The 16,295-nt window shown below is 36.2% G+C and overlaps 1 protein-coding gene across 1 annotated transcript in view; it reads left to right on the top strand.

Moving 5' to 3' along the window:
• The window catches only part of LOC106054903 (transmembrane cell adhesion receptor mua-3-like), a 115,367-nt gene that overhangs the window by 654 nt on the left and 98,418 nt on the right, over nt 1-16,295 (top strand). The gene's annotated exons all lie outside the window — the stretch shown is intronic.

Raw genomic sequence — 16,295 nt, 5'->3', positions numbered from 1 at the left:
ATCGGTCCCGAAGTGGTCCACCCAGGAGGTAAAAATGCAGAACGAATATCAGAATGAAATTCTATCATATTCTATCAAAGGCAAATGACAGGGAAGAATTGAGAAAGAGATTGACAGATCTTGTGTGGTGCCCCAACGGTCCAGCATGCCAAGGGATAGGTGAAAGTGAAGGTGAAGTTAGATGTAAGCCTGGCCTAACTGGTGTCATATACTGATTATCTAAATGATCTAATTGTTTTGTAAAGGGTCGATCTCTTATTAAGGAAAAAAAAAAACATTTCCGTAAAACAATAATAATTTAAAAAATCCTTTTTTTCCCCTTTAGTTGACTGTTTCATGTACTATGTGTTATGATGCAATTAGCGTGATGGTACATAAGATTACTTATTAATTGTTGTTTCAAATTATATTCCACTTATATGCATACTAAATAGATGCTTTGTTTTTTAAAAAAGTATGTGTTTTTTTTTGTAAACAAAGTAATTAGCATGAAAGGGCTTATTTAACTTAGCAATACGATTGTTAAAAAAAAATTTAAAAAAATACAAAACCGTTCATCTCCCTTACATAAATAGCCTCCCATGTTTGTTACTATATATTTTATTTTATACTTTAAACAATTGTTTATTGTACCTAGCAAAATTGTAAAAATACCCAATTAGTCAATTAATTATTGATAATTAATTATTTTGTTTGAAATCGAATAATGGAAAACAACTTGTACATTAGTTATAGATAGAGCCTCTATATGTAGATCTATGTTTCAATGTTTCAACTACTACCTTTGTGATACTTGATTTGATGTAATTTTGATAATAACTTACTTTAACTAATAACTTACTAACGTCAAGCCACAACAAGATTAATTAATCTAGAGAATATTTCAAGAAATATACATGCAGTTGAACCATTATTCAGGCGTCGGTCCAATGTCAACTTCGCTTCACTAAACGAAGCCCAGAATTTTTCAATGTCAACTTGCTCTAAATCTCTAAGTCAGGCATGTCAAACTCATTAAGGTGTTTGGGTCGCATAAATACTAACTACTACCTGAGGGGCCTCAGCCAAAAATCAGTTGTAAAACATCCTACTAGTTTTAAGTAAGTTAGAAACAATACAATAGAATACAATAATTAATGGCATAACTGTCCCTTAGTTAGCTAAATTTGTAGTACAATTTGGTCATTAAAAAATTACTAAGATTATGCCTTTATATCTTTGTCCTGATGCTTGACATCTTTTCTGGGATACAAGTTTATTAATGTCATGTTGAATTTTGTTTGCCACTGAGACTATCATCACTGATGACAAATTTTGATGAGATAATCTCGAACGGTGAGGTAGCTTTCATTATGGAAAAGAACTGCTCACAGAGCTAAGTGCTTGCAAACATAGCTAGAATTCTGGCTGCGAATTTCCGCAATTCAACGTTCAGGGTAAATAACTGTAAAACTTAGGTTCAGCCACTTCTCTATACTTCGATTTCAACAAAGAATCTAACTGCTATTCTATCAATTCTAGTTGCACATTACCAGCAGCATTTTCAGAAGCAAATGAAAATGGATATAAAAACAACGAAAATTCTTGCTCGCATGAAACGAAGTCACGGAAACGGTCATTGAAAGCATTTACTAACATTTCCAGGTGTAGGACTTATTTACCACATGTTGCAGCAGTATTTAATCTTTTTATTTCCTGACACGTTGAGAAGTGAAGAAGGTTTTCTCTTCATATTTCATTTATCCACAGTCGTAAATTTGCTTGAAAGCACTTCACATGATCACACGCAGTTGTGACAATTTTGTCTTTACTTTGAAGTTTCAAATTCAAGTCTTGCAGGTGACCAGTGAGACAACTGCAAGTGCCAAATCCTGAACCCAGTCGTCAGTTTGGAAATGCTCAACAGGTTCACAGAAACATTAAACATTGGCGATGATTTAAGCCACGGGCACGAATAAAATTGATAGTGACTGAAACCTGTCTTATGACATGTTGGAATTGTAATTGCTTTGTGAGTAATGTTTCTTGGTGAATGATGCAATGAAAATTAGCAAATTTAAAATTAGCATTAGTCTCAAAGCTATTTTTGCAAGTAGCTTTGCATCAAAACCATTTCATAATGGTTGCTAGACTAGCTAGCTTTACCAAAGGTAAATTGTACTGGAATATCTCCTACTGTTATTTCTCAAAAACATCCTCGCTACACCCGTTACATCAGTGGACTCATCTAGAGCCAACGAAAAGAATTCAAAATCAACTATTTTGTTCTTTAATTGTTCACGCAAGCTGACTGACATGTCATTTATTCTATCTGCCACAGTGTTCCTAGTTAACGCTATTTCTTTGAATGATTTCACCTTTTCTGGACAAATTCGGCACACTCGTCATAAAATCCCCTTCACTAAATAATTTGCTATGGCTTGCAATTAAGTTTGACAAAATGTAGCTGGCTTTCATTGCAGACTCAATCTCAGTGTAACAAAAAATATTTTTCAATTCAAGAAGCTTGTCATCTCTTATTTTCCAGCGTAAAAGTTTAACATTATTTTGATAATTTTTGAGGTGGCCAAGCGGGCCGCATGCAAGGTGGTCACGGGCCGCATGCGGCCCCCGAACGCCGTGCTCTAAATCTTTATTTCCGTCTTGTGTTCAATGCATGTTAATCAGAGACTTAAACTAAGCAAGTTCATTCGTTTTACCGGCTGATTCAGGTAAGCCATTCAATTCTCTAATGACACTAGGCAATAAGGAGCACTTGTATGAATTTGTCCTTGCATATGGAATACGAAATGCGCCTTTATCTTTATGTCTGAGTATTTTATTAGGTTGTGTTTTTGAAAATACACAGTTCTTGGTAGAGCCTCCGCCTCATAGACCTTCAAGCTTCCGTGCCTTACTTTAAAAAAAAACTAAAACTATTGTATTCACTTGGATTTGTAAAAACAACTAAACTAATTGAAACTGTGGACACTTGCACACAAACGAGACGATGGACTCCCGATTTTATTTGTTCTTATGTAAGATTGACGGGTGAAAACAAATCCTCTGTTTTAATAGTCCAGATACTTCAAACTGTTAACAAGCGCCAGCACCTGCCTGTCAGTTCAGGACCGATCATTGACACCTGAACCTGCAGCAGTAACAAGTACACGTGCACTCACATAACACACGCATACACAGTCACACACACACACTTTTCATTTTTGAACTTCCCTTGAAACTTTGCAAGTTGATTAAACAGATACTATCTCAGACAGATTGAGAAGAATTATTTTAACAGAATAAACAAACATTTCATCAAATCTTGATCTTTTCTGGGGAGTTTGAAAACAAAGCTCTTTTTAGAAGTTACGTTTAATCATTAGTGACATGTTCCAGACCAGTTTATGTCCGACCAGAGGTCTTTCATTAGTGACATGTTCCAGACCAGTTTATGTCCGACCAGAGGTCTTTCATTAGTGACATGTTCCAGACCAGTTTATGTCTTTTAAAAGTTAATCATGGTAATGTCTTCGAGTCCTCAAATTACGGATGAGTGCAATGCAGACACGTGAATCTGGTTGCGACCTGCATATAATGTCCAATCTAATGCTGATTACTCTGGGATCTATTGAACTCTTCTTTTAGTCTTTTGCCTCTATTCTATTTAGTCTTTTGAGCCTATTCTATTTAGTCTTTTGAGCCTATTCTATTTAGTCTTTTGCACCTATTCTATTTAGTCTTTTGCACCTATTCTATTTAGTCTTTTGCACCTATTCTATTTAGTCTTTTGCACCTATTCTATTTAGTCTTTTGCACCTATTCTATTTAGTCTTTTGAACCTATTCTATTTAGTTTTCTGCACCTATTCTATTTAGTCTTTTGAGCCTTTGCGTAAGGTCAGTGACGTTCAACTTCTCCAGCCTGTTGGCCATGAGTCTGATGTAGGTGTCACAAGCTGAATCGCGACACAAAAAGTGAAGCTGAGCCTCCGTGACTTCATTCTGTACTGTGGGAGTTTCGGGGGTCGGATAGCACCGCCTCATGGGTTGAATGTCGCCCTCGCTCAGGACAAATGATTGACCTCTCTATCTAACCAGACAATTGTTCCCTGTCCCCATGTCGGACCAGTTCACGTGTTAAGCTCAAACATTGACTATAATTAAAACCTCTGAGAATCAAAAAATATGTTACACTTGGTTGATTTGAGCTTGGAACATATACAAACAGAGAAACAAAAAGCATACTACACATTTAGCTACTTTCCAAAGCATCAAAGAAATGTTTATTCGGGTTTTCTATTTGCTTTTTTTTCTGTTTGTTTGTGTAACAGAACAATAGCATTGAAATGGTGAAACATTGCATCTTATAGATCTTAGAGCTGAGATTGGATTGAGACAACAGGATTACATTTAGTGGCATAGAAAAATAATCACGAGCCCAAAAACAGTAAAAGGTTTCTAAGCATTTTATTTTTGCTATAAAAACAAAATATTTAATTACTGTGACAGGTTAGCGAAAGTGATGTGTGTTTGGCGTGTTTAATGTCTAGGGGATGATTATTTTTGAAACTATCACACACCAACCCGTCAACATATAAATCGGGAGCAGGCACGCAACGAGACAAGCAATGAAAGAAAGATACAAAGTTAGAAATGAAGAATATTTATTTACATAAATATTTACATAGAAGAATAAAAAGGGGGAGGGTTTGCATCTATCTCTAATCAATACTATATTTAATCATCACTCTTGCACTTAATAAGAGAGTATGTCACTTTGTCTTCTGAACTTAGCTGGTTGTCCTGCTTGGGTCGCAGCTGGCTGTGTCCTGGCTTGAGGTTCTGCAGCTGGAGGTGGCGCTCTAGCGGGTAGAGGGACGCCGGTGATAGCGTTCTTGTGGAGTCTCAATCCAAAGTTCTGATATCTGTAGTGGGCACAGTAGGGCGGGTGGCCGGCTACCGTGGGCACAAGTGTGCTGCGGGCAGAGCTGATCTGTAGTTGGCAGCGTAGTTAGCAGGATAAGTCCAGTGAGTTGCAGAGGGTTTGGCGTAGCTATGACGTCTCGCATAGACTCTGGATCTATAGGGAGGTCGTACCTAATAAGTTGACAGGTGGGCTGTCGAATAGGCAGGCAAGTAGAGCCGATAGCGCCAAGTAGTAGAGTTGAGTAGATCCACGTAGGCAGTAGATGATACTCAATAGCAAATAGGCAGGAGTGCAGTGCTGAATAGCACTAAGTACATAAGTGATTGATCCGATAAATAGGCAATAGGCAATAGTGCAGTCAATGCCAAATAAATAGGCAGGTAAATAGGCAGACACCTGAGGGAGGCTGCGGATAAATAAAGACAAGTTAGGACATGTTTATGTTTTCTACTTACGACAGTGAGAAGTACACAATGCACTAATTAAATATAAGTGAAGTAATAAAATACACATGGTAATCTCCAGTGAGAAATATGCACGAAGTAACTAAGATGGAACTTGTGATTAAGTTCGGCTTACCTTCAGGTATTCCTCTAAGAGTAAGATTAAATGAAATAGTCCAGACTCGATTGCTCAGCTAGAATGAGAAATAGGAGAGAGTCTGGCTTGATTTAATCTACTTTATAAAGGCCTGTGAGAGACAGGCGGAAACAGGAAATGTCCTAGGCTAAGAATTATCTTGCACGTGGGTGAATCTGACAAGAGTCGCACCTTGGAGTGTCACGAGGCGTGTTGACCCGAGTAATCTCTTTGATCAAAGTGAGACGTGGGAGAAGGGGGGGGAAGAAAGATTGGTTTGCATTCCACCCAAGGTGGAGTCAACTGCGGCCGTCAGACATCCGGCGGGTAAGATCAAAGAGACTGTGTGTTTATCTTTACCCCGGTCAAGGGAAGATAAGTGAAGAGCCGCCAAGGTGGTGGACTCAATCTAGACTGAAGAGGGAAAGGTGGGGTGGGTGATGAAATCGGGGATAGAACGAGGAAATAACTAAAATAAAATAAATAAATAATAATAAATAATAATTAATGCTGTGATAAAATAGAGTGACTCTGACAGCAAGCTTTTGACTGGTCACAATTACATCTAAAGAAGCCAGTACATCAAGTATAACTTAAAGATACTTGTCGACCTACAGAAACAGATACAACTTTTATGCAACTGAAAAAGAAATTCACTAATGAATGAACTATACAGACAGATGAGATATTTGATGTATTGTGGATCTCGCAATAGAAGCACCGCTAGATAGGTGTAACACAGTCATGTCCACACATATTGCACGTTTCTTGTAACACCTCTGACTCCAAAAACAAAACATTTTTTACACTCTGTCTTGCCCTCTGAGTTGGAGATCACAAGTTGTATTTTTGTTTTGTTTTGTTGCATTACTCGCTTCTGTGATGTCTTATCTTATCTTATATATTACAGACGTTACTTCAAAAAGAAGATAACTAAGTCCTACGCATTTCATGAATCAAACTAGTCATGCATGCTAATCAATGTCTTAAACCAGTGTTTCCCAAACTTTTTTGTCTCGTAGACCCCTTGCCATGTTTTCTGGTTTTCGATAGACCCCTATTTCACTTGCAATTTTTTTCAAATTCATCAACATTTTTTTTAAACCAATTTTTATCTGTTGTGAGTTGAAAAGTGAAAAAGTAATTTAAAGCTACACACTAAGTTCTAGAGATCTATCTTTTTTTATTGGTAAAATTCAAATTGAAACCAATTAAAATACAAATGAATATGTATAGCTGGAATCACCTGACACACTCGAAATGTCTTTTTGCCAGTTTATCATCCGTTGCTACAGATGTTATGTTTCAAATAGGAATGTGTTGTTCTATGAAGTAGTGCTTCAAACATTAAATATTAATTAACTAATTTTTTTGCCTTTAATATCTTTGTAAAAGTTTTCCCAAAGAGCAGTTTATCGTGTATTTCTTGATTTTTCACGTGTGACTTACATGTGGAGAAAATGAAGTTATTTAAATAATTCTTGAAATTAAATACAACAATGTTTCGTTTGAATAGAAGGATAAATATTTAAAGGATTAACTAAGGTATAAATAATATATTAGTGTAAAGAATTACATTAATGGGATGTGAAAATTAAAGTCACGACCTGCTTAAATGAAATCTATTATCGTAGACCCCCGTGGACATCTCATAGACCCCCAATTTGTTTTTTCACTTTCGTAGACCCATTGAAAGTCTTCGTAGACCCCTGGGGGTCTATATAGACCACTTTGGGAATCACTGTCTAAAACTCTGATAAGTCGTTGGTTTACTGGCCGATTCAGGCAACCCATTTCATTCTCTATGATACTAGGGTAGTGTGACAAGTCGGATTACGATTTGGCCGTTTTGGGTGTCTAGGGGATTTTTATGGTTTGAGAATCCTTACTTGCACATATAAACTACCAGCACAGCGTTATAATGCAGGCAACAAATACTATATTTAGATGTAAACTTATGTACAGTTTATTATACAAAATAAGATAATGAAAGGTGAAATGCTGTACAGTTGCTAGTATGGGATCTAGCGTATCTACATATATAGGACTATCATCATCAGATATTAGAACCAAGTGGTCTGAGTGTCATTAGGCTGGTTGCTTAGCTTTTGGTCCGGTGCTGCACTGGAGAGACTGGTGTGGCTGATACTGATGCTGTCTGCTGGTGGGCTGGCGTATTGGATCCAGGCTCCGTGTGCAGTCCAACTTGTATGGTTGCAGAGCTAAGCTGCGTCTACCAATCAGTTAAGCCAGTGACGAGTCTGTGGCTAGCGTTGTTACTTGGACTCTTGAAGGATGAGTAGGTCTGATGTCTACAGATCTGGTGCCAGCAAATCTGCTATCAGCTTTAGGTTGCTAAGATTTCAGGCGGGTGTAGCCTATAGATAAAAGCACCAATCCAAAGTGAAATAAGGGAATGAAAATAGTCTAGAGCTCAAGCAAGAGATAGATGTGCTCCCTGTGGGCTCTCCAGCGTGAATGAGATCGGACGATGAAGTTTGTCCATATACACGTGGATAGAAAGGGGGGGGGTGAGTGGCGGGAGATAAGTGCAAAGGTGGTCTAGACTATCTGGCGTCTTTGACAAAGAGATCCTCGCTTGACCGTGACGGCGTTTCCGGGAGATAGACATTGCGCGAAGGCGCGAGTTGAAAGTCCAGGAAATCATCCCAGGTGGTCAGGTGGATTATGAAGGGGAGATTATCAGAGCTCGGCACATCAAGGGAGATTATATTATGATAATGGCTAGTGCTAGACGAACAGCGTTGCCCGAGGCGTTGAGTTGAATGGGCACTTTGAAGTGACCAGCCGCTCCCGGAAGGGGGGGAGGGGGTCAACGGATGTTTGCCACGATAGATGGAGGGAGTGTACTTTTGTCAAGAGTCTAGTGTGACACGTGTCAAAGCGGGGATAGTAAAATGTGACATCGATGCCAAAGGGGTGGGGTTGGATTGGAGGGGTGGTAGCTGTGTTTTTAGCGCTTGATTGGCTAAATTTATAAAATTGATGATTAATAGCGAGTAAATAAATTAATTAAATGCTTAGACCTGAGTGATATCTTGAGTGAGCTAAAACGGTTCGTCACAGGTAGAAGGAACACTTGTATGAATTTGTTCTAGGATAAGGAATAAGAAATGTTCTTCCTCTGTTATGAGAAATAAAAACTTTTGTTTTTCTCTTCAAAGAAAATGTGGCTCAAATTAGTTTTTAGTTTGACTTAAACGTACTTATAAAAGTGCATGTCTACAACACAACACCAAAAAAAAAAACAATAACAAAACAACAACATTTATTTAAAACAAATATAACATTCCAATATGGATATGTTGTCATTCTAGGCGCCAACAAACATTAACTGGTAGGTTGCTAATTACAAGAAGAGCATTTTTCTAAATTTTCATTCCATCTAACGTACTAGTTATAGCAAAAAATTCAATTATGAATGTGTTTTTGTCTTTCTCTAGATATGATAAATGAATTTTTAAACCTAAAGACTGACTCTATATTCCTTTGTTTTAAACAAGCATGTAGAGCAGTAAAGACAATTATAAAAACAGCCTATTCTTCCTTAAAACTGAAATCCTACAGGTAATGAATTGCAGCTTGGTTTACTCTGGGACGTCATTTAAAATCGAATACAAGTCTTTCAGACAGACTAATGATTAACTACCTTGCTATTCCTTTCGTTTTCAACGATCAAAGTCAACACAAGTCAAAGATTGAACAACGTAATCAAAGCATATCATCTATGTCAGGTTCTTGAATTATGACAGATTGTTCCGTGCTTGTTTTAAAACAATAGATTTACATTTTTAAAAACTCAACCTACTTCAAGCACTTTCTGCATGTACACTTCTCAAAGTACATGCTTACATTCACGTCATTCAACACTCAAAGGATTTGTTCATGGAAGAGGGTTTTAGCTCGGGAGGGGAGATAACTCTATCCAGTCCGGTGCCTTTGCAACAAGTTAGTGAGAAGTTACCTGACTGGCCTAAGTCTGAGTGTAGGCTCACCAGACAACTCATACACACAAACCTGGAAGGGTGGAAGTTTTCAAGATCTCGACATTGCAGTGTATCAGAATCTATAGGATACATAGTATTAATACAACTTTACTTTTTTACAAATTTACTTTTATATTTAACAACAACAAAAATATATTAATAAATAGGGTCTACGGTAAGCAAGAAAATATGTTAGATTTTACAGAAATTTCCCGCCTTTTTCTCAGCCAAAACATTACACAATCACATTACAGTTAGAGCCGAGTCACGCGTGTCACCTAAAGAATTATTTCATTATAATTATTAACTAGCCGGATATTACCCACGGACTGCGGGCCTTAGTTTGGATATTACAGATCAGCAGATTGGATTAAGATCTCTGTCAAACATGGCGAGATTTCCTTTCACATTTATTTTTATATTGCCGTGAAAATAAAAGCAGATAGTGAAAATGATTTACCCAGACCTATTCATAGCAGATAAAAAAAAAAACTGTGAAAACGGGTTTACCCTATTTGCTTTAATAGAGAAACATGTAGGTATTTTTTTGCGTGGTGGGATTGTGGTAGGGACATTAAACATACACTACAGTCTCCGCCATGATCTAAGGAACATTTATGCAAAGTTTTATCGTTTGGTCAAACGGTTTTGATTTCTATGAGGGACATACATACATACAGATATACATACAGACAGGCAGACTCCTAACTTTCAGCTATATATATTAGCTATAGAATTAATCGAATTATGTTTAGATCTTGATAAACATCATTTATTGGTTTGCAAAATAGAGGACAGAATAGATATACATTTATGAAAGATTTATACGCTTATTTATAACGTTAAAATACAGTTTTTATGAGAAAACAATATTACCAAAGGAGTTGGTGTTTCACACAAACTCTAAGGCGGCCCCCGATATCGCAATATCCGTTTATTGGACTGCAAAGTAGTAAAGTTCGCTTTCAGACCTTGCGATGTATAGTGCATCTGTTTCTTTGGCCAACGGTTAATGAGCTGGGTGTCTTGTGGAAAAGAAGAAAGTAGCCGTTTCATCAGTACTTTGAATGATCTAAAACATCGTGATGCTCGATTTTTCTTTTCCAGTTTCTGAGATCTAAATGGGACAGGCGAATGGACGGACGACAGACAGACCACAGAAAACTAAAAGCGACTATTCAAGTTCACTTTATTCTCATTCTCCAACCAGTCCTATAATATGCTAAATGAGGACGAAAAGGTGTGTGGGGGGAGGAGGTGAAAGGAATTCGATGCTTTAATTGTAAGGTAGCCAGGATTTAGCTCGTTGTTAATACGTTTTCTACGATTGAAGGATCTTGAAGAAGTTTTTGTTCTACTTTGTATTAGCCTACATATTCTTGTCACAAAATTGGAAATTATACTTTTATAGACGAGCTTCACGTCTTAGCAGTCTGAGCCAGCGTCCTCACAACAATTCTGAACCAGCGTCCTCACAAAAAGTCTGAACCAGCGTCCTCACATCAAGTCTGAACCAGCGTCCTCACAACAAGTCTGAACCAGCGTCCTCACAACAAGTCTGAATAGTTAATGCGAAACACCCAAAGAGGAGACATGTATCGTCATTCAAGTTGTATGAGTTTAAATATGTCATAATTCTAGTGCGATTTCTTGCGTAACATTTCGGGGAGTATGAATTGATGATGTCAAACATTCTTGTGATTATGAATTGCTTTTATGATTCTTTTTAACGTAAACGTTTAGATGTCATTGAATATATTGTCTTACGTTACACACTGTCCAGAATTTCTTCAGTTCTAAGCCAAAAAACAAAACCGTGTTAGTTTTTAAAGTTTAATGGAGATGGTTGGTTTTAAATTTAACTAATTTAATTTCGATTAACGTTGTATACTTATTGTCAGGGGGAGGTATGGCGAAAGTGAATATGTTACTTTGATATTTTGCTATGATAGTGATATCCCCTTGTTTAAGTACTCCCAGGTTGTGAATGTGAATAGTCTTGCACCTGTTATGAACTGAATGATTTAGTCTTCGTTGAATGTGCGAGAGAGTTGTTAGTTAGTGAGGTCTTTTCCCCGGTCCAGGAAGGTTGGGCAGTCGCTTCCTGGACTGGTGGTTTTGTATTTATATTTCATGGATTATTATTATTGTATATTAAAGTATTATTTGTATTCAGGAATATCTCGAGTTGGAGTTGAAGTTTATTAAGTCATAATTGTTCTTATTTAAGTAACCCCTAATGAGCAAAGCCAAGGAATAAAAAAAGGAGGTTCAATAATTTTAATTTGAACAGTTCTAAAACCATCTCTATATTTATTGACTCCCATTATTGCCGCTAAAATCTCGATGCAATCTCAGTAAAAATGTTAACATATAAACAAAAAAAACATGCTTGTGTTTTTCTGTGAGTCAAATGAAACTAATTATCAAAGTAAACGTGAAATATGATTTTTAAGAGGAGAGCTAACAGCAAGAATGATGGATTTAAACAGTAGAATGATGGATTCAAACATTAAGAATGATGAATTTGAACAGTAGAATGATGGGTTGAAACATTAGAATGATGGGTTTAAACAGTAGAATGATGGGTTGAAACATTAGAATGATGGGTTTAAACAGTAGAATGATGGGTTACAACGGTAGAATGATTGGTTTAAACAGTAGAATGATGGGTTAAAACAGTAGAATGATGGGTTAAAACAGTAGAATGATGGGTTAAAACAGTAGAATGATGGGTTAAAACAGTAGAATGATGGGTTTTCATATGGAACTCATCACTTCCTTCGATTCTCGGGATATGTCTCTCCCCCCCCCCCTTTTTACTTTTTCTTTTTGGCCTCTTAAATTGACAAACTCCACTTTATACAAATACTAGCCATATGTTGCTCGCGGACAGCGGCTCTTAAATTGACAAACTCCACTTTATACAAATACTAGCCATATGTTGCTCGCGGACAGCGGCTCTTAAATTGACAAACTCCACTTTATACAAATACTAGCCATATGTTGCTCGCGGACAGCGGCTCTTAAATTGACAAACTCCACATTATACAAATACTAGCCATATGTTGCTCGCGGACAGCGGCTCTTAAATTGACAAACTCCACTTTATACAAATACTAGCCATATGTTGCTCGCGGACAGCGGGTCTTAATTTGCGTATCACTGTCGATATAGTCACTGATAGTGTTTTGTTAACAATTAAACGAAATAAAAATGTTATAAGTAAAGCGAATGCGGAATGCGTGAATATAAAAAAAGTATGAATGGAGCTATCAAAATAGCTATTCGACTTAAATCCATTTTTTCAAATATATTCCATATATTTGATTAAAATTTGAAATAGATAGACTTAATTTTGTATATTCATGTGTTAAAGTATAAAGTAGATCTTGAGTTAGAGATAGATCTAGATCTAGACTAATCTAGAGTTAATTATACATACATACGCCTTACATAAAAGTATAGTCAAATATATAAGAGAGTAGGCTATATTGAACTCTCATTGATTTAAATTAAAAAGTAACGCAAAATAGAGTTTAATTATTCAATTTATTATTCAAAGGTCAACATCTGTTTTTATTTTTTTGTAGCTCTGTAAGTTCACGACCCCTTAACGCGTCGCCTTGGTGACAAAAAAGCGTCAAAATAAAATAAAATATATTTTATAATTAAAGCAAACGCGTGAATGTAACTGTTAATATAACATTGTTAGTTTAATTTTATGTAGATCTAGATCTAGACTCTAAAAAATTTGGATGCCACAGTAGTCTAGTATATAACTAAACACTAAGCTTGTGTTGATCTAGATCTAAATCAGTATGCAGGTCAACACGCTAAAGCTATTCACATTTATAGCGTATATGTGACCTTTTTGGTGCGCGATACGATGAATTAAAAATGTTGTCAACACGGTAAATGTATATGTGTAGCTATGTTGTTAAGAGGGCTGACTGCGCATAAGTAAATATGAAGAAAAAAGTACATTGAAAATAAAGATTTAAAATTAAACCTAATCGGTAGTTGTAGGGTAAAATACTTTAAAAACACAATGGAAAGTAAATTGTATTATGTAAGTAGTTAATTAGTTTAATAATAAGCCTTTATAATGCGCGATATTATGACCTCTGACGTTAATTTCATTCGTATCACTACGCGGCACAAGTAATGGTGAGCGCGAGTTATGGAAAAGTGTGTCAATGCGGCTAAATCTATTCTCGCATTTTGAGCGAACGATTTTATGTAAAAAATGTTTTGTAAACTCAAATTTGAAGGTTAATTTTCATTAAATAATGAAATGAATAGACACTAATCTGTATGTTCATATGTAAAATTACAAAATTATGTTTTCTTGAATGAGAGCTAATTTAGATCTCGAGATTTTAATCTCTGCGCATGCGTGACCTCTCCGTCTTGTCTCATCATTTAGACACATCATGTAAACATGGCCTTTTTTTGAGGGTCTTAAGTTTGTTTTAGGGCTACAATACATGCACTACGGTCTAAGTTAGTACCCAAGGAACATTTCTGCCAAGTTTTATCAAGATTGGTCAAACGGTTTTGATTTCTATTCTCACATACATACATACATACATACGCCTTACATTCTACTTTATAGTATAGAATTCTCTTTATATATAACATGATGTTAACTTTAACAACTTTTTTCTTTGAATGCATTGGACAATATTTGAATCTAAAATTTGATCGACGTTGTTAGACATCCATAAAATGTCATCACTCATTATAAACTGTCACAACCTAATTATGACAAAGTATAACATAGTAATTGGGGGTGCGGTGGCTGAGTGGTTAAGCGCTTAACTTCCGATACTGGGGTCCTGGGTTCGAATCTCAGTGATTTTGACTGGGATTTTGAATTCCGGGATTTTTATGGCATTCCTAAATCCACCTAACTCTAATCATACTCTAATGGGTACATGAATTTAGTTGGGGAAAGCAAAGATGGCTGGTCGTTGTACTGGCCACATGACACCCTGTTCGTTAACCGTTGGCCAAAGAAACAAATGACCTTAAAATCCTATGCCCTATCGACCCCATGGTCTGAAAGAGAAACTTTACTTTAGTTTTTATACTAATATTGTTCTATCTGTTCAATTCATTTGAAACAAATCGATGAACCTTTTTAATGTGACGAATATTTGTGACTTTCACACACAGTGGAGTCTTTCAATGTAATACTTAGAATCAGGGGCGGCATCGAGACTCAACTCAATCTGTTCTTGTGGTAGGGCCCGCAGGTAGACTGAGAGACAGAAAGAGAGAGAGAAGAGAGAGAGGGTGAAAGGTCTTACAGGAGGTCCCCAGGTTTATACAAGCAGAAATCTGATCTCTGGCTATAGGCTTTTAATGGAACGGTGTTCTCTCTGTTGGTCTTTGAGAGATGGCGGAAGTGTCAAAAACTGTAGACTTTTTGTTTTGAGGCCGAGACGAATTGAGTAGATTTATAATTGAAACGTTTCAGAAGAGGCATGTGAGGGGTATGCGGAAAAGTTACGGGAAGTAGACAAAATGACTTTAAGATAGTTTAAAATGTTATTAAAATGATTATAAAATCATAACAAAGTGTGTATAAAATCTAGCAATAATGAACCTGTGTGATTAAAAATATTTTTACCAATTGTTAATAGTTAATAAAATAGTTTTTTGATTAACTGGTTCTGGTTTAGTCAGGTAAAAGAAATAATTGTGCAAAGTTTCAGCTTGATCCGAGGTTTGGGTGCGGGAGAAAGAACGTGTAAAAGTTTGTTACAAACAGACAGAGTGAGTTGATATCAGCTTTCAAATACAGAGTGAGTTGATATCAGCTTTTAAATACAAACAGACAGAGTGAGTTGATATCAGCTTTCAAATACAAACAGACAAAGTGAGTTGATATCAGCTTTCAAATACAAACAGACAGAGTGAGTTGATATCAGCTTTCAAATACAAACAGACAGAGTGAGTTGATATCAGCTTTCAAATACAAACAGACAGAGTGAGTTGATATCAGCTTTTAAATACAAGCAGACAGAGTGAGTTGATATAAGCTTTCAAATACAGACAGAGTGAGTTGATATCAGCTTTAAATACAAATAGACAGAGTGAGTTGATATCAGCTTTCTAATACAAACAGACAGAGTGAGTTGATATGAGCTTTCAAATACAAATAGACAGAGTGAGTTGATATCAGCTTTTAAATACAAACAGACAGAGTGAGTTGATATAAGCTTTCAAATACAAATAGTCAGAGTGAGTTGATATCAGCTTTAAATACAAATAGACAGAGTGAGTATATATCAGCTTTAAATACAAATAGACAGAGTGAGTTGATATCAGCTTTAAATACAAATAGACAGAGTGAGTTGATATCAGCTTTAAATACAAATAGACAGAGTGAGTTGATATAAGCTTTCAAATACAAATAGACAGAGTGAGTTAATATCAGCTTTCAAATACAAATAGACAGAGTGAGTTAATATCAGCTTTCAAATACAAATAGACAGAGTGAGTTAATATCAGCTTTCAAATGCAAATAGGCAGAGTGAGTTGATATCAGCTTTCAAATACAAATAGACAGAGTGAGTTAATATCAGCTTTCAAATACAAATAGACAGAGTGAGTTGATATGAGCTTTCAAATACAAATAGACAGAGTGAGTTGATATCAGCTTTCAAATACAAATAGACAGAGTGAGTTGATATCAGCTTTCAAATACAAATAGACAGAGTGAGTTGATATAAGCTTTCAAATACAGACAGAGTGAGTTAATATCAGCTTTCAAATACAAATAGACAGAGT

This window comes from Biomphalaria glabrata, chromosome 11, assembly GCF_947242115.1.
Source record: "Biomphalaria glabrata chromosome 11, xgBioGlab47.1, whole genome shotgun sequence".
NCBI classification, from domain to species: Eukaryota; Metazoa; Mollusca; class Gastropoda; family Planorbidae; genus Biomphalaria; species Biomphalaria glabrata.
Note: the sequence above shows the minus strand (reverse complement) of the source record. Positions and strands in the feature narration are given on the sequence as shown.